The sequence below is a fragment of the Hyperolius riggenbachi genome, chromosome 10 (genome assembly GCF_040937935.1).
Source record: "Hyperolius riggenbachi isolate aHypRig1 chromosome 10, aHypRig1.pri, whole genome shotgun sequence".
Classification (NCBI taxonomy): Eukaryota; Metazoa; Chordata; class Amphibia; order Anura; family Hyperoliidae; genus Hyperolius; species Hyperolius riggenbachi.
In genome coordinates, this window is record NC_090655.1 from 137,483,509 (window position 1) to 137,503,155 (window position 19,647).

General features: G+C 43.2%; 1 long non-coding RNA gene across 2 annotated transcripts in view; it reads left to right on the forward strand.

The window, feature by feature from the left end:
- Nucleotides 1-19,647, forward strand: part of LOC137535667 (uncharacterized) — a 95,219-nt gene that overhangs the window by 49,026 nt on the left and 26,546 nt on the right. For both annotated transcript variants that reach the window (XR_011024430.1, XR_011024431.1), the window contains one exon: nucleotides 18,684-18,746. This is a non-coding gene — a long non-coding RNA (uncharacterized lncRNA). The remainder of the gene's footprint in view (nucleotides 1-18,683; nucleotides 18,747-19,647) is intronic.

A 19,647-nucleotide genomic window follows, 5' to 3' on the forward strand; every position in this document is an offset into this window, starting at 1 on the left:
CGCGACCCGAAAATCGGAGGTTTAGGACATCTCTACTCGCTTTCCTCTTAGCACTACTGTTGTTATGGTAACGATCACTGTACTGTTTGAGTCATGGTGAATTTGAGAAGAAGCGTTTGCGATCTTGCAAGTTCACAAATGCTTAGATCCCAACGCAAAGGCACATTTGGGGTGAACTCCTTCCCTATTGGCAATTTCAAACCTAGCTCACCTTAAGTTCAGAGGTCATGCTGGGCATTATGGGACAACAATTCACCTCTGGTGAATGCAAGCAAAGGTTCACAAATGCCAGCAATGGCAAAAGCACAAATTCTGTCGCCAAACTCCATCCCTATAAAACTTTTGTTTAGGTGCCAGGTGCCAACTACATGAGCTCTACAAACCTTTTAAATGAAACTCTCACTTTCTCTTTGCTGATGCCAGCCTCCCATCAATTACATCCCTGTACCTTCCATAATGCTGCTGAAGTGAGATAGAATGAATAGATTCCATGGCTAGCAGTGCCTGACGAGGTATGGGAAAAAGCAAAAAGCCAACCTGATGGGCAGTGTTATCGTTTTCCTAGACTTGCCATGGAGACAATAGATACTTCCTTTTCATCTTTTGTGGACAGTTTTTTTAAAGCATTCTACTACGGATCCTCCTTGGGTATGCTGAAGCATAAAATTTGCTTTTTGTCTGTCTTCACACTACTAGATTCACCAGTCATGGGTAGAAACAGTGTCCAACTGGCCGGCAGTGAGAATTGATAAAGATATTCATGCATTTCTGTCCATGCCTTGAGAAAGGGGACCCGATTGTCGGTGTTACCGTCAGATGGTTGTACGTGTGTGATGAGACAAAGGTTTTCACAGTTCCTGAACAAGTCTGTGTGCAAATCCATATTTCGTATTTGTGGATTTTGTGGATTACAATTGCAGAGGATCCTGCCCCAGCACCCGCTGGTGTGAGGTTCTTCCTCCTTGGATTGTTCACATTGGCACTGTTGGAGCAGCATCCTGGAAGTGGATTCACCACTTTAACACATTGCTCAAACGGCGAGACAGCAGAGATTTCTCTGACCCAGCAGATCTGCGATTGAGACTTAATGGTGTGACCCACTGACCGCACCTTTACTGTGCAGGGACACAGAATTCCTCTGTGACTGCGACCGGGACACAAGGACTTTTTGCTGCACAATACCTAGGGAGCATGGTAGTAACAACTTTGAGCCTTTCACATATACCTAGGAGAAAATAGATTCTATCCTGTTCTCGACTACCCAGACAACAGCATTTGGGCCAGACACAGGACAGGACCTGATTAAACAACTGAGGAAAAACAGGAAATGGAAGGTGGATCTATAATTACACGGTCAGACTCTTACTGAATACTACAAGCAGAAAAAATTCCCAAGAGTTTCAAATGACCAATTCAACCATTGGTGGTGTGCATTATCCACTCAACGAACTACATGCTTACAATTATTTAACCACTTGATGACCCACCCTTTACCCCCCCCCCCCCCCTTAAGGACCAGCGCTGTTTTTAGTGATCTGTGCTGGGTGGGCTCTGCAGTCCCCAGCACAGATCAGGGTGCAGGCAGAGCGACCAGATCGCCCCCCTTTTCTCCCCCCTATGGGGATGATGTGCAGGGGGGGTCTGATCGCTCCTGCCTGCCTGAGATTTGCGGGGGGGGCACCTCAAAGCCCCCCTCCGCAGCGAAATTCCACCCTCCCTCTCCTACCTGTCATCCCCGGTGATCCAGGCTGCACAGGACACTATCCGTCCTGTGCAGCCAGTGACAGGACGTCCCTGTCACATGGCGGCGATCCCCGGCCGCTGATTGGCCGGGGATCGCCGATCTGCCTTACGGCGCCATATGTCTCCTACATTTACATTTAGTCTGCGAGCCGCAATCAGCGGCTCGCAGGCTATTCACGGAGACCCGCTCCGTGATTTGACAGGAAATGGCCGCTCACGCGAGCGGCCTTTCCTGATTAATTAGGGAGGCACCTGGCGACGCAGATCTGCGTCGCTGGTCCTCCAGCTACCACTTTGCCGCCGCACGGTATGAGTGTGCGGTCGGCAAGTGGTTAAGAATGCAAAGTGCAGATGGCACAGCACGATAAAGAGATTGCAAAATTTCAAAAACTGTTTAATGCCAAACTTGAGTCTGAAACCAAGCCTTCAGAAAAAGCAGGATGCCTTGAATAAGGAGATCTTCAAACACTCCAAGCAAATTAGACAACACAAATGTGACAAAATTAAACAAGTTCTACATGATCATTAGGAAGGGAGAGTTTATCCCTGGCTCAATGGCATTAGGGAATGTCCAGGTGGGGATGTCCACTACAGTTGCAACGCAAAAGAAGACTTCCTGCGGATAGTGACGTTGCAACTGAGAACCCTACATCTGACAGCTACTGCGGCACATGCACAAAAAAGCAACCTTTTCAGGAGGCAACTGGAGGAGACGACCCAGGAGGGGGCAAGGGCAATAAACAGGGCTGACTACCAGATTCAGACACACCAAATCGCACCCAGTACCTCATTATAAATTTATCACAAAGAAAGCTGATGACCTGTGAGTGTAACATTCTGGCAAAAGGTCTTTCCTTTTGCCCTTACGCAGGCTTCAACCAGTTTGAGTTTGAACTTGACATGTTTAGGTTTTAAAGGACTTTGAAACTTAAGCAATTTTTCACAAGAATCTGAGCACTGCAACACCTCATCAGGTAAATCCACTCAAGCTGAGGAGCAAATTCATACCACCATGTACGTTTCCATCTATTGAATGCTATTCACAAACTGTCAAAAATCAGGTGTCATTGCAAGCTAGTAATACTAACTGTCGCAGGTATTATCACATGTCTAAAGAAGAGCGTACAGCCATAACTGGTCTAGTGGATGATAAGAACATTATTATCAAGCCGGCAGACAAGGGGGGTGCAGTTGTAGTGTTGAACTATTGTAAGTATAGAGCAGGCATGTTATCCATATTATCTGATGAAGAAAGTTATGTCTGCATCCCCTGGAATTCCACAGCAAGCATATTGTCTAATATTGAGAACATTATTGAGGTGGGATGTAACAATGGCTGGTTGGATGATTCTTTGTGTGAGTATTTTCAACCAGTCGTCTCGGGCACAGACTCAATGACCCAACTGATGGCGAAATTTGTGGACCAACAACTGCAACCATTGGTACAGAGACTGCCTACCTACCTTAAAGAGGAACTCCAGCCTAAACAAACATACTGTCATTAAGTTACATTAGTTATGTTAATTAAAATAGATCAGAATCAGAATCACGTTTATTTCACCAAGTACAACGGGGGTTGTACCCAGAATTATTTTTGGCACAGACAGGGTCGGAGATGGTACAAACACATGCATACAATCCAACATATACAGTCAGGTACAGTAGTACAAGTACAAGTATAATAGTATAGGTAATATAATTTCTTACCCAAACTGTTTTAAAAGAACAGGCAAATGTTTGATTTCATTTGGTTGAAAGGAGGTGACATGGGAGCATGAGACACAGTGCCAAATGTCCAGTGTCCTGAGCACCACTCCCAGTTGCTAGGCAACGTGAACAACATAGGAAATCCCATCATGCTCTGCACAGCATCAGGGAAAAAAATGCAGGCTTTTTTCTTTGATGGGTGGAGCTTAGCTAAAAAATGCAGCTAAAAATGATGCTTTGGTAAGAAAAACAAAGTTCTGATGCTGTGAAACTGTTAAAGGGAAGGTTCAGGGAGGGTGGGTAAAAAATCAAAATCAATTTCCACTTACCTGGGGCTTCCTCCAGCCCGTGGCAGGCAGGAGGTGCCCTCGCCGCCGCTCCGCAGGCTCCCGGTGGTCTCCGGTGGCGCGCCCGACCTGGCCAGGCCGGCTGCCAGGTCGGGCTCTTCTGCGCTCCAAGTCCTGGTACTTCTGCGTCCCACGCCGGCGCTCTGACGTCATCGGACGTCCTCCGGGCTCTATTGCGCATGCGCAGAACTACTGCGCATGCGCAGTAGAGCCCGGAGGACGTCCGATGACGTCAGAGCGCCTGCGTGGGACGCAGAAGTGCCAGGACTTGGAGCGCAGAAGAGCCCGACCTGGCAGCCGGCCTGGCCAGGTCGGGCGCGCCACCGGAGACCACCGGGAGCCTGCGGAGCGGCGGCGAGGGCACCTCCTGCCTGCCACGGGCTGGAGGAAGCCCCAGGTAAGTGGAAATTGATTTTGATTTTTTACCCACCCTCCCTGAACCTTCCCTTTAAAGAAACACCAAGCCTTTTCAGTTCTGCTGAGTAGATTTGTAGTCCGGAGGTTCACTTTAACCACTTCTCTACCACAGGGTTTTTCACCTAAAAACCACAGCAATTTTCACATTTAAAGAGACTCCGTAACAAAAATTACATCCTGTTTTTTATCATCCTACAAGTTCCAAAAGCTATTCTAATGTGTTCTGGCTTACTGCAACACTTTCCACTATCACAGTCTCTGTAATAAATCAACTTATCTCTCTCTTGTCAGACTTGTCAGCCTGTGTCTGGAAGGCTGCCAAGTTCTTCAGTGTTGTGGTTCTGTGATGCATCTCCCCTTTCCTGGCCCCTCTCTGCACACTGCCTGTGTATAATGATCTCTTGAGATTCAAAAGGAAGGCTGTATACAGCCTGCTTGTGTATGGATGTATTTTCTATGTGTGGACATACTGTACATCAACCTACTTCCTGTTTTGGTGGCCATTTTGTTTGTTTATAAACAAACTTTTTAAAACTGTTTTTGACTACTTTTAATGCGGCGAGGAGCGGCGAAATTGTGACAGAGGGTAATAGGAGATGTCCCCTAACGCACTGGTATGTTTACTTTTGTGCAATTTTAACAATACAGATTCTCTTTAAGGGAGGCAAGGGTTAATGAGCTTAATGGGGGTATAATTTATTTAAAAAAAAAAACTCACTGATGCTGATCAGTCACTAATGCTGTGTTAGTTATCTCAGATCCTCTCACGAGTGATCTCAGTAACTGTAACAGCATAGAAACTGATGCATTGTTTACACACATTCTGCATGAATGAGCACCGTCATTGGCTTTGTGAACACATGTTCACATCAGCCAATCACGGACCAGCGGGTGCCCGACGCGTATGCACATCCGCGTGCACGCGGACGCGAACGCGCACAGCAGCAAAGTAAACAGGAGTTGCCTATCTACGCCCCTGTGACTCAGGTGAAGTTTAAAGGGGCGTAGATAAGCGTGGCAGAGGTTGTTAAGTGGTTAAGAATACATATGACTTCCTCAACAAAATCTATGATTTGGGGACTGTAGATGATCAGTGGATACTCTGCACAAAGGACATCTCTTCACTGTATACATGTATCCCGAATGAAGCAGGCATTGAGGCTCTGAGACATTTTCTAATTAATGTCCCATACGATGAGGTTGAAAGTACACATAGTGTCATCTAAGTTCATTCTTAACTGTCTCGTTATTATCCTGAATAACTTCTTTGGGTTTGAGTTGGACTGGTATCATCAGTGCCGGGGTATGGCCATGGGGAGTTCGCCTTTGCAAATTTGTTTGTGGGTTTCTTGGATTTTCCCCATTGACATGTACCAGGAACATGCCTTCAAATGGCTTCATTTCATTGATGATGTGTTCCTGGTATGGAGGGGTGATGATTCATTCCTCCAAACATTTACTTCATGACTTAACAGCATTATGAGGGACACTGGGGTTGATTCACAAAGGTTACTTATTTTTCACCTTAACTGTAAGGAGTGCTAATGCATGAGATAAACAGATAAGCAGAGAAATTCATGAGATAAATAAGATAAGGAGAGCTAAACCATGAGTTATGTCAAATAAGGAGAGCGAAACCATGAGTTATGTCAAATAAGGAGAGCTAAACCGTGAGTTATGTCAAATAAGGAGAGCTAAACCATGAGTTATGTCAAATAAGGAGAGCTAAACCATGAGTTAAGTTAGATAAGGAGAGGTAAATCATGAGTTAAGTAATTTAAGGAGAGATAAATTGTGAGTTAATATATAAGGTGAGAGAATTTAACAGAAAAGCTTTGTGAATCAGGTCCGTTGTGTTTAAAGGGAAGGTTCAGGGTGGCTGTTAAAAAAAATAAAAATGCCCATCCACTTACCTGGGGCTTCCTCCAGCCCGTGGCAGCCAGGACGTGCCCTCGGCGCCGCTCCGCAGGCTCCCGGTCCCCTCCGGTGGCCGACCCGACCTGGCCAGGCCGGCTGCCAGGTCGGGCTCTTCTGGGTTTCAAAGTGCGCCTCACGGGGCGCGCTGAAGTCATCGGACGTCCTCCGGGCTGTACTGCGCAGGCGCAGTAGTTCTGCGCCTGCGCAATACAGCCCGGAGGACGTCCGATGACGTCAGCGCGCCCCCGTGAGGCGCATTTTGAAACGCAGAAGAGCCCGACCTGGCAGTCGGCCTGGCCAGGTCGGGTCGGCCACCGGAGGGGACCGGGAGCCTGCGGAGCGGCGCCGAGGGCACGTCCTGGCTGCCACGGGCTGGAGGAAGCCCCAGGTAAGTAAATGGGCATTTTTATTTTTTTAACAGCCACCCTGAACCTTCCCTTTAGCCCAGAGTGGTCCAGGACTGAGATCACCTTTCTTGACGTAAGGATCATCAAAGATATGAATCGATTTAGGACAATACTGTGCCAGAAACCCACTGACAGAAATAGCCTGTTACTCATAGCACAGCTTTCATCCAGAACATCTTAATAGATCTTTTCCAGTCTCACAGTACCTTAGGGTCCTATGTGTTTGCAACAATGAGAGTGACCGCCAGGCACAGACGAACATGATGAGGGAGAGATTTTTGGAGAGCGGTTATCCTCTTCAAGTTTTGACACAGGCCAAAGAAAGTTCAAGGGAGAGATGGACAGGGGGAAGTAGTGATACTCTTACTGAAATGAGTAGTCCTCTGGTACATACATTTAGTCCACTGTCACAAACAGTCCAGAGTCAGACAGTTGTTGACCAACATATGCCCATCCTTATCGCTGACCAATCCCTTACCAAGAGGGTTGAGAACAAACCTCTCATCCTATTGGGCATTTACTAGGAACCTACGGCACCATCTTGTACAGTCTGATCCCTGGCAGAAGTATGCAAAAGCTCAACCCTTCTTATCTAGCAAAACAGGATGTTTCAAATGTCACAAATGCAACATATGTGGTGCACTCCAAAACAGGTGGCTAATTTACACATCCGCTGCAAAAGATACAAGATCAAACAGCATCATAACTGCGATGCCGAGTTTGTGGTTTACTTGCATGAGTGGATTGGCATATGTGGGCATGACAACCGGTCCTTTTAAAAAATGGTTTCAAAAGCATAGGAGTGACAAAGCTATGCAGAGATTGTCTCCTTTTTAGGCTAAGTTGAAAAGAAATAAGCTATGTAAACTCTGTGCTAAGTGATCTTGATCTACTGAACTCATCACAAATAAGGAAACAGTGTTATGTTTGCACTTTTATTTGTTTATTAGATTACACTTTAGCTGACATTGTTATCAAGTAATTGTGTTTATTCTCTTGTTATAATAAATTCTTTGCCTTGATTTACTTTTCCAGTCATTTACATTTATTCTCAGAGGTCCATCTACAGAAATATACAGTCACACTTGTAAGAAAAGAGTTTTCATTAAGCAGTATGTTTTCCCTTTATATAGAGGTGTCAGCACAAAACTACAGTTAGGGCTTATTTCCACTTCCAGAATAGGAATCAGAATCATATTTATTTCGCCAAGTACAACGGGGGTTGTACCCGGAATTATTTTTGGCTCATACAGGGTCGGAGATGGTACAAACACATACATGCAATCCAACACATACAATCAGGTACAGTATACAATGTAAGCATCTACCTATATATACATAATGCACATAACCATAGTGAAGGACGCGTGGGGAAGTCTGGAGTGCTATGTGAGGGGAGCAGCCTACCAACTATCGACGGCGCTCGCTCGCTCCACAGCAGTTCCAGATGCCCTGCAGTGTGTCCTGGAAAAAGAAGTCTGGAGTGCTATGTGAGGGGAGCAGCCTACCAACTATCGACGGCGCTCGCTCGCTCCACAGCAGTTCCAGATGCCCCGCAGTGTGTCCTGGAAAAAGAGTGGATAGAAAGAGAGATAGAGAGAAGGGATAGCTAAAGAGAGACTGAAATAGCACCAAGGCAAGAGGAGAGAGAAAGAGGCAGAGACCTTTTAGGGCTGCAGATTAAAGACACCCCTGGGTCCGACAATCAGTCCAAGAGTCCATCCCTGTGGTCCGGTTCCCCAATGTAGGAAGGTGGGCAACTGATCTTCAGGGCTGGGTGGTGGTGCAGTCTAACCCGGTCCACAGCAGTGGCAGAGGAAGACACTGGGTGGCTTCCTCTGCTGGCTTCACTGGGTGGCTTCAGGCTGGGGGCTGCGGCTGGTGGAGACCATCTCTGGAGCTCAGATCTCTTCCACGTGGGAAGCCCAGCAGGAAGCGGCAGTGGTAAGGCCTCCTGTGCACATGGAGTGTACCCCATGCTCCGGGCTGGCGTCCTAGACTCCTAGGCAACTTCCGGAGCGGCCCACGTGGTGGAGGGGGATCCTGCGGTCTCATCAATCCTGGGCTGCGGAAGAAGAGTTCTCCTGCAGTGCTGGTGGCGTCCTGGTTGCCCTGGGTAGCTGGAGCGAGCTCTAGGTGCACGAGGAGCAGGAGGTGCAGGAGAAGCAGCATGAGGCTGGAAGCAGCGGGTAGGTCCGTCCTAAGCCGATGTGGATAGCGTCAGGGCCAGTATCACTTCCCCATGTGGCGAACCGATGGCCCAGGTAGTGAGACATTGGAGACCAAGGAAAAACCGATCTGCAGCAAGCACCAGCAGTGGCAGGCTACACAGTTCCCCTCAGAAGAGCAAAGAGCAGTCCGGGCAGCGGTGGTGGAGTACAGATCAGGGCACGTGGGTCCTGATCAGCTGGCCGCCCGATCAGCTGGCATGCCGCCGCCGTCATGCAGCTGATGATCGAGTGGGGAAGCTCTCCTATGTCCCTACATCCTCCCCGGTAGACTAGGGGGGGCCTGGGTGGTGTCGCAGATGGTCGCCGATGGTCCAGGGGGGGCAGCGGCAGCAGACCAGCAGAGCTCTAAACTGCCTCTCCATGCCTGCACGTGCGCCCCCAAACAGCTGGTCCTCTTGCCGACAATCATCCCACGATCCGTGGCTGATGCAGCAGAGCCGGACCGGCAGTGCCCATGCCCTCCGCCTCCTACCTCAGGAAGAGGTGAAACACAGAGGTGAGTGGAGGAGAGATTTCCATCTAAAAAAGCAAAGGAGGCCGGAGCCCTGTGGCCGAGGCGTCCAGGTCCGGCGCCATCTTGTCTAGTGACAAGGAAATGGCCGCAGCTCCCATTCAGCTGAATTGCCACAGCCCGAATCGCTAAGTCATGATGTCATGCACTGCACAGTAAGGGCCAGTTCACACTTGTTTTAAAAACGTTTCTTTGGGATATGTTTTTAAAGCTCTGCAAAAAATGCAGGAAGTGGATCCTATGTTAAAAACAGGACCCACTTCCACTCATGCAGAAACATGGATCGCACATGGATCCATGTGGCACAGAAAGCAAAACTTAACAGAGTCTGGATTTTTTTCCTGGACTGGACGGGAAAACATGTCCAAAGCAAGCCTATGGAAATGGACACTGTCCAGTCTCACTAGGCTAGGCGCTGCATCCGTGTTACCCGTTTCTGCCGCATCCTGTTGCCATTGTGACGACATACTTGAGTCCATTCTGAAGACCCCCGGGGCTGACAGAAGCATGGAGGATTCTCAATGGGGCTGCAACAGACCAATGCGAATCCTCAGCAACAGAGAGAATTTTCATTGGTTCATGTTGAGCCAATGAAAATTCTCCCTGTTACTAGGCAGAATTGGCCTGTTGCAGCCTATAGAGAGCCATGCTTCTGCTGGCCTCCAGGCTGTGGAAGGGACTGAGTGGCGGAACGAGTGGTGGTGGTGAGTCAGGTAAGGGTCAATACATAGGTACCAACGCAATCAACGCGCAGAGGTGAAACAGAGCGGAATGTGCCCTACATCCAGATCAAATTCGTGTCAAACGGATCAATTTTTCAGAAAATCTGGAAGCCTTCAAGGGTGAACCGGCTCTTGTAGATTTGGCTATGTGCTACAGTAATCTGCAGCATTCCATCAGTTACACACTAACGTGTGATTCGGACAGCAAACCACTAGAAACACAGGTAACCTTTTCCCATGCAGCTTGTAAGCGGGGAAATGTTGCAGATTTGCCATCAGTGGAAATAGGCCCTCAACATTTCTCCTATGCACTAACAAATAAGCCTTACCGCTATAAGTTCTAAGAACAAATTCTTGTCTAAAAAACAGCCTAAAAGAATTAATAGTTGTGCTATCATTTTCTCCAGCAGCCTTATGCCCCAAGACTACTGAAGCAATATTCGACCTAGTAGGTTGAAGTAGTATAAAGGGGCACAGCGCAGGAATGACAGCTAGCACAGAGGAATGGGAAGGCTCTATAGTGTCAAGAGCCTTCATTGTTCTTATGCAAATATCTAACTTGAAGTGAGAGTTTTCTGGTACTTTCTAAATAGATGGGAAAAACTATAATGGTCTTTTAATGTTCTCTTTTAGGCTATTATGACATAGCAATTTAACTAACATTGTTATTTATTTAGATATTTTAATGTGTTAATATGTCTTTTGAATGTCTTGCTTGGTAGGCATTCTGCAACATTTTAGTTCCATCCCTAGTTGTATACTTGTCTGAATGAAAAATTTTGAGGTAATAATTATGGTAATTCTATCCGTTTTTGCAAAGTCTAGCCTTTTCAAATTAACACAAACTAACAGTTCAAGCTGTTCATTAAAACCTTATTTCTTCCCCAAGATAACACCCAATTTGCATGGTATGAACAGGTGTCAGCTAAATTAATGCTATAGTTAATAAGTGTGCCCTTGTAGTACAACATGTATCACAGAATGTGCTTACAAAGAGGCGACATGACCCAAAATAAGGTGCTCTGTAACAAGGCATATTGCCAACTTAAAGTTAAAAGTAATGTAATTTTTTTTTTAACCTTTGTTACTTCTGAATTACCTATTATTATTATTATATTTAGCAGACATGCTTTTTTATGCTTTTGAAAGCACCAATTGTAATTTAACAGAAAAGTACAATGTCTACTTTTACTGCTGTAAAAGATGAGATAAGTAGGATTTAGTCAGCACTTGCTTTTCTCTGTTGTCTAGGACTATTTCAGATTTGCGTACATTTTTCGTGAAAGTTTAACATTCTAGCACAGATGGGAGTATTCACAGAAATATATAAACCGAAGAAACCATATTTTTTCTCGAATAAGAATATTAGCAAAAAATATAGGCGTGTGAGAAAACACATTTCTGCTCAATACAGTGACATTAAAGAGAATAAGAAATCAATTGTGCATGAGAAAGCACAAGAAAGTTCTCATTTATCAAAAACATATGTAAAAAATTAAAGGCAGGAAAAAATGTATACATTTTGTTGCAAACATTTAGGCTCATCCTTTTTGCTAAGTTACTGGGTTATGAAATGTATTACTCAAGAATCAGCTAAAGGTGAAGGAATATTTAGACGGATACTTGCTAATGAAAACCATTTCAAAATAAAAATTCCTTTAACAAAATAAAGGATACAAATTTTAAATTCTGCTTCCATGAATCAGACACTGCTCATCTATAACTCATTCTATATAAGCACAATTTCTAGACATAACAGAAACTACTAGAGCCTCATTTGAACATTTTTAAAAGTATAAGATATCCAATAAGACTGGTATTAATGATGCATCCAAAATATATTCAAAAATGTAAAAAAAAAAAAAAAAAAAAAAGGCTGCAGGTCAAACAAACTGCTAAATAAATCAAATGACATTTATTACAATGATTACATTTTTAATCATATAAACACAAAGTTAAGGAAGTCTGATAACACAGACAATATAGCAGATATAACCAAGCGAAAAGTAAAAACAATGAGATAGATAGATAGATAGATAGATAGATAGATAGATAGATAGATAGATAGATACTATGGTTGATGCTTGTAGTAGTGCCTCCCTCCATAAAAAAGTTATTTGCAGGAAATGTCTAAGCACATCTAGGCAGAGTTTTCTTCATTTTGTTTCCCTTTCTTGAACATCTGTTCTTTGGATTAATAAATATGTTGAATACGGGAAAGAGTTATGAGAATTCCTTTATAAGCTGTTGTAACAGCCAAGAAGATGGAAGTCAGAACAGTTCAACATTCATTAGCTTGTGAAAAAAAAAATATTTTTCAGCATCTAATTTCTGTATAATCTTCTAGTTGAAGCTTTTGGGCCTGAACACCTTCCTGGTAAAACACAGGCAATTTATAAGTGATGCTAAGGCTGAAGTGCCCTACATGATGCAATAGGCTTTTCTCTAACAGTCTATAAATTAAACTGTTGTGCAAGGGTTGCACATGAATCATTGCTTTCGCAGCTTACTTGACAGTTGAGGGAAAATCACTTGGCACAGTACAAGCCTTCTTCATTTCATGTGAGTCATCAGTTTCCCATCACACATTTAGCTATTTATTGCCATGAAGCCATGAAAATGAACCACAAATAGAAATTCACCATTTCAGGGCCAAGCATCAGGTGAAACATTAAAGGTTCAGTGTTACTGTTGATGTTGAACTCATACTTTAATTATAACACTGTAATAACTACTTGTTTATAACAACTCTAAGATGATAAGTTGCCAAACTGAACCCTGCAAATTGGTAATAGTCGGATATTTGCTATCAGGTCATGTTAAGGAAGACCTGTTACATCTTAGACCACAAGAACAGGATTTTTGAACATTTTCAATAGTTTTGATTAGTACTTTGCAACCAAATTGCTATTGGCCTATTCTAGAGAACACAATGTGAAAATGCAGACATTGAATCTCCTATCAATAGCACATTACACTATAGAAGACACTGTGGCCCTTCCTAGACAACATTTTCACACCATATTAATAGCATGTCTTAAGATACCAGCAAGCAAGAAAATACTCAGTATAATATTGACAGTACCTTTTCACCTACGTTTGAATACTTTTTCAATTGCAGAGTACGGATAATTCATTTTAAACAAAAAAAATGATAAATTATCTCTTGGGAGAATTTTTTTTAAAAGAAAAAGTGATTTGAATAAGAGCCAGTGGTCAGTATTATATATTTGCCATTTAAAAAACAAAAACACTTTAACTGTAAAATGTGTTCTGGGTCTGATTGTAAACCGTGCTATTGTTAAGAGCAGATGGATCACTGTAAAAGTACATTTGTAGATGCATTTAATTGTTTTTCCTTCTCTCAGTTTCTAAAAGTTGCATATCCTGTTGTTCTGTATTTGAAGTTCTTTTGTGACAGTTTCAAAATCAATGAGAAAGCAATTAAAATCTTTGTCAGTATACTTACTAGTAGTTTTGAAATAAAAGTGCAAATGATTTCAAGTGCAGGGCAAATACAACTCTCACACATTTAAAAGTGAGAGACGTCTTTCTTCAGACATTTTATCAGAAATGAACTTGCACTTAACTATTTCAGCCTGCAGGTATTTTTCATCTTATGGACGAGAGGAATCTTCCCCTTTCAGCACTCCTCCCTTTCATTCCCCAATAACTTTATCACTACTTATCATAAATAAATGATCTATACCTTGTTTTTTCCGCCACCAATTAGGCTTTCTTTGGGTGGTACATTATGTTAAAAATTATTTTCTTCTAAATGCATTTTGACAGCAATAATACAAAAAAAAAATGAAAAAAATCATTATTTCTCAGATTTCGGCCATTATAGTTTAAAAATAATACATGCTACCATAATTAAAATCCACACATCTTATTTGCCCATTTGTCCCAGTTATTGCAACGTTACAATTATATCCTTAGTATAATGTATGGTGACAATATTTTATTTAGAAATAAAGGTGCATTTTTTTCTGTTTTACATCCATCACTAATTTTGAGCCCATTATTAAATAATAAGATGCCCTCTTGACATAGATATTTTTTCCCCCCCTAAAGTCAGTAGGTGTATTGTACTATTTGGCCACAAGATGTTCTCGCTGAGCAAAATTCTATGTAGTGTACAATTATGCTACATAGGATACAATGTATTGTTACATTGTAACAAGTGGAAGTGACGTAGGCTTCCATCGGAAGCCTCTGATCACAGCGGCGGCGGGGAGATTATGAATGGCAACATTGTTTCCATTCATAAATTTAATGATCGGTGGCGGAAACCGGCAGAACTGATGCTCCATTTACAGAATAAACACTGTTTTTGAACACAAACAGTGTTTATTCTCGGCGGACATGCTCGGATTGGCACAGGGGAGTCAATCCCCCCTGCTAGCAGCAGCGTGATCACGGCATCTGCCCGCAGGATCGCTTGCAGACCCCCCAAACTGCAGGGACGTGACTAGTGCATCCCTGCGACTCTAACACCTGCCTCTTCGGACGTGAAGCTCATGTCCGTGCGGCTGAAATGGTTAATTCTCCTACTGATGGACCATATGCACTAACTCATAATAGAACTCCATTGCAAACATGAATATACCTTCACTTCAATTAGTTTAACAGTTGTCATTTGTCATATAACTTTAGGATGAAAAAACATAGAAGTAACGCGTACTGTAGTTTATGCCTTAAAGGGAACCTAAACTGAGAGGGATATGGATGTTTCCTTTTAAACAATACCAGTTGCCTGGCCATCCTGCTGATCGCTGTGGCTGTAGTAGTGCTGAATCACACACGTGAAACAAGCATGCAGCTAATCCAGTCTGACTTCAGTCAGAGCACCTGATCTGCATGCTTCTGATGGGGCTGTGGCTGAAGGTATTAGAGACATAGGATGAGCAAGAGAGTCAGGCAACTGGTATTATTTTAAAAGGAAAAATCCATAGCCTTCTCAGTTTAGGTTCCCTTTAAGATATAGGAAAGGTCTCACCTGGTTTTTGGGGCTGGAGAAACCTATATAGGTTTGCCAGAGGTCACACTTGTGTCCCTCTTATGCTGGGGACCTGCTTACTTGGATAGCCTCATGGCCATGGATGGTGAGCCGGTTGGAATTGCACGGCAGTTATTTGGAACACGCTGTGGTGGACGTGTAAATGTTTTTCTGTGCTTGGCCGGTACAAGCCTGATTCCCTGGCTATGAGTGTAGTAGGAGATAAAAAAAGCTAGGAAAGCAAGGTGGTATTAGCCGCAATAATATGCAAAGGCTGTGTTTTAAATCTTTACTGCGAAGCGTTTCCCAGGGAAGCACCCCTGCTTTATCAAGCATACATGAATGACCAGATGAGACCTTTCCTATAAGGCCTAGAGCCCTCACCTACGAGTATCACAGTGTGCACTTTTTCTCCTATCTGTCTCATTATGATGAAAAGCTTTTTGAGAATATATACTGCTTTGTTTCCATTTTTATTTCACAAATCTTTATTGTATATTTTAAATACGAAAGAATATAATCTCCATGTAATGTGACATATGTTTGGAGATGAGTTTGCTGGTTTCTCTGTCAAGTTTTTTTAAGTACAAAAAAGGCACTTATTTACTGCTGTGTAAGGCCCCTTCCCTACTTGCATTTCTCTGTGATTCTTCCCAATGTAGGTGTGATTTACATTCATTATAATGGAAATGCCTTTGGGAATTTTTGTCAGCATCATGTTGTGATTCTGCATTGAATCACAATGCATGGATGGGGACATCAGACAGTGCAGGCTATGCACTTTGGGTGTCCCTGTGGATCGTGTTGCATCACGTTACAGAAATTGTGTCTGAAAACGTGAATGTGGGAAAGGGGCCTAAAAAAAGTTGGATAGCTGAGTAATTGGGGCTTAAGTATCAGTTACTGGGAGAGGAATATTGGGTTCTATAATGATACACACTTGTTTGCTACTTTATTAACCACTTTAGCCTACGGGTGTTTTCACCTCAAGGACGGAAGCAATTTTCACCTGTCCCCTCTAAATCTAGATTGAGAACACCCTCAGCAGCCGCAAAGAAGCCAAAGTACTGTACATATTCATTCTATTATTCTATTGTCATGTCCCCACAGTTGTACGACAATTACAGTTTTTTTTTTATCACAATCGTTTATAAACAAATAGCACTACATAATTGTTGGTACTTTCACAATTCATCCTACATTTCATATTGCATGCTTAAAGCATGATGCTTTACAAGAAAGAACCAAACATTATAGCTTGGTTTCAAAGTTATCTCAAACATCCTCTCTCTGCCAGATGGCCTGTGACCTGGACTTAGGCCAAATACAGTTTCTATTGCAACACTTGACCTGTAGTGATGGCCCTAACAGTTCACCGGCAGCCAGTTCCCAGCGAACAACTGTCATTCGATTTAATGCAAACGGTTTTGGAAACAATTTGCGTTTAACATTAAAGTCAATGGCTGCCGACCTTAATAGCTAATAGCAAAGCCTCCGCACATGCTAGAAACACCAAATTTGCAGAGTATGTTAAAGAGAACAGTGGGAACATTGTTTAAAAAGACTTTGTAGTTTTTGAGAAAATCGATGCTACAGTTAGAGAAAAAAAGTTGCTTCATTAAATGCAGTAAAATGACAGATAATGTATCAACATGTATATAAATGTTGCGTGGGGCTTCACACCCTGAGCTATACAAGCACACATGGTCCATGGTATGGGGGTGTACTGGAGGAAAGGGGCAGCCAAGCCTCCCCCCTCTCCCCCAGAGCCTTTGTCCAATTCATGGACAAGGGGCTTTTCCCCACCTCTGGTGCCCCAGGAGGAGGTAGGGGCCAAAGACGCCCTGGGGGGGTTCATTGTGGCATCTTGGAGTCCGCCTTAACCTCCCTGGCGTTATGATTATTTCCAGATTTAGGGTCTAAAAGCCGTGCAATTTTTTCACAAGCTTTTAGACCCTAAAAACAAGATTAAAAAAAACATACCACAAAGAGATCTGCAGCAGCTCCTGCATATGATTATTGTTTTTTTTTTCCTATGAATAAAATAAGCTGTGTGTTCTGTAATGTTGACCTATTTATGTGTAGCAATCCATCCAATACAAGCGTTAAGAATAAGTAAATATAGATGAAATCAGGAAAGAGACAAAAAATGTTTCACATTAATATAAATATGCGATACTTTGTTTTATTTTTCTAATTTTAGCTTTAACTATGAAACAGCAAAATTACATTCTGATCCAGAAATACACATGTAAAAAAATAGAAAAATAGAACTCTGTGGGGAACCAGTTAGCTTCTATTTTGCTGTAGGACTCACCAACCCATATTCATTAGAATGCCCTCAGGCTCCAAGTCAGACACCCTGGCTGCAAGCTGCTTTAACCACAGAGAAAGTGCCTCTCTGGGTGCAAAGGCTGACATGTTTCTTAGGCAATTAGCTCTATATAGTGCTAGACAATAAAAGCAAGCCTTTTAAATGTACATTTGAGAAGCAAGACGGCTAATGGTCTTTAAAGAGTGTACAAAAGTGCCTTAAAATAGTAGTTTCTCTTGTGTGAGAGAAAGGTGAAGGACAGGACAGATGTTAAAGATGTAGACTCATGAAACTAAATAAAAACTGCAATTTTCTTCAATAAAGGCAAATGCATTCAACAATTACTCTAGTGTGCCTGGTCATCAGAAGCTGACAACTGAAGTGGCTGTCAGGTCGGGTGACTGCAGTCACTTAAACAGTAATGTAGACAGTATTTTGGTGCTCACATTTTATCCTGCCACATAATTAAGATTTCGACATTGAACACTAAAAACCTCAACATATGTAAAAAAAAAAACAATTATTAATTATTGTATATACAATTGTCATTTTTTATATAATCAGAATCAGAATCATTTATTTCGCGAAGTACAAACGGGGATTTGTACCCGGAATTGGTTTTGTCTCCAACAGGTTCAGGAAGGAGGGGGCGATAATGTCCGAAAGTCAAGAGCCAAGGCTGCCATACTACGGCGCCACCAGTCGCACGTTGTTTAATACTTTAAACCCAAAATCTACATCTGTGACTGGTACTCAGTGGGACTCACAATCTAATGCTTTTACTACAGACTAGGATCAGTTTTTAGGCAGGAAGTAAATTAGCCCCCAGTAGGTTGAAGCACCACGAACAAACACACTCAAAGAGGAACCAGACATGCAAGTTTTATGCAGTATTCTGGACAAGGTTAGAGCTGGAAATGCCTATGATCAAAACCCTTGTACTGAACATGGCCTCAAATTTAAAAATATTACAGATGGGGACTCACTGGTTAATTCCAGGAATAAAATTGCACAAGCTAACAACATTGTGCAAGCTAAGTTAACCGTAGACAATACTCTGTATGCCTAAAGGAGCCAACACTACCCATTTTGGTTTACCAAATGTTGCTCAAACTATTACCATTGCACCCAATTCATGATAGCTAATTTATTACTGCCTGCTGCCTCCAAGATGTTGGAAACTGTTTACTGCTATACCCTAGCTGCTGCCCGATTCCCAAGGCATTATGGTATAGATTGCCAATTTGCCTCACTTTCCCCACATACACTCGCTGTAATTGTGTGCTCCTCTCCTTATCTGTGATTTCAGTCCTACATGAGAAAAGCAGTTGTTTGCTCATTCCCTCTCAAAATTACTCTCCACAGAGGCATATTAGAAGGTTCTGGTGTTCTGTACAAAGACTCTGTGACCCTGACCTGAAGAAACAGGTAAGACCTGCGAAACATGACGTCCTTTTAAGTGCCCAATGACATTGTGTTTTGATACCCAACTCTCATTCAAAGGGACATTGATTACTTCTGTGGTTTGATTATTATTGAGTTAATCAAAACTTTTGGATTCATTTATTTAAGTGTTGCAAAGCCCAGTGACAATTCCACAATATTGTTTGCTGCAGACACGTAGGTAGGTGGGTGCACTGAACACAACAGGTAGGTATATGCAGTGATGGGTATTACAATGTGCACCTGTCAAACACAGACAGGTACTGGACAGGAACAGTGACACTGCGTGCGCTCACGTAGGTAGGTGGATGCACTGAACACAACAGGTAGGTATATGCAGTGATGGGTATTACAACGTGCACTTGTCACACACAGTCAGGTACCGGACAGGCACAGTGACACTGCGTGCGCTCACGTAGGTAGGTGGGTGCACTGTGAACATTAGGTAGGTATATGCAGTGATGGGTATTACAATGTACACCTGGTACAGTAGTAATAATTATACCACCAAGGGGCCAAAGGCCAGCTGCGACTGACTGACAGGGCTTTATATAATGCAAGTGGGCCACAAAAAAAAAAAATATATATCACAAGAACAAGATTAGCTCTCAAAAGGGCTTTGGAGGGGTTCTTTTTTAGCAATAAGAATCAGCAAGGAGCAAGCTGAGAAGCCTACAAGAGCCTAACTAAGCTTTCCCTATAGGTCTCTGCACAGCAGCTCTCCCTTCTCTAATTACTGCAAGCACACGAGTGAGTCCAATGCCTGACGCTGCCTGCCTTTTATAAGGGGGGAGTGACTCCAGGAGGAAGTGTAGCCTGATTGGCTACAATGTGCCTGCTGACTGTGATGTAGAGGGTCAAAGCTGACTCTCATGATGCACTATGG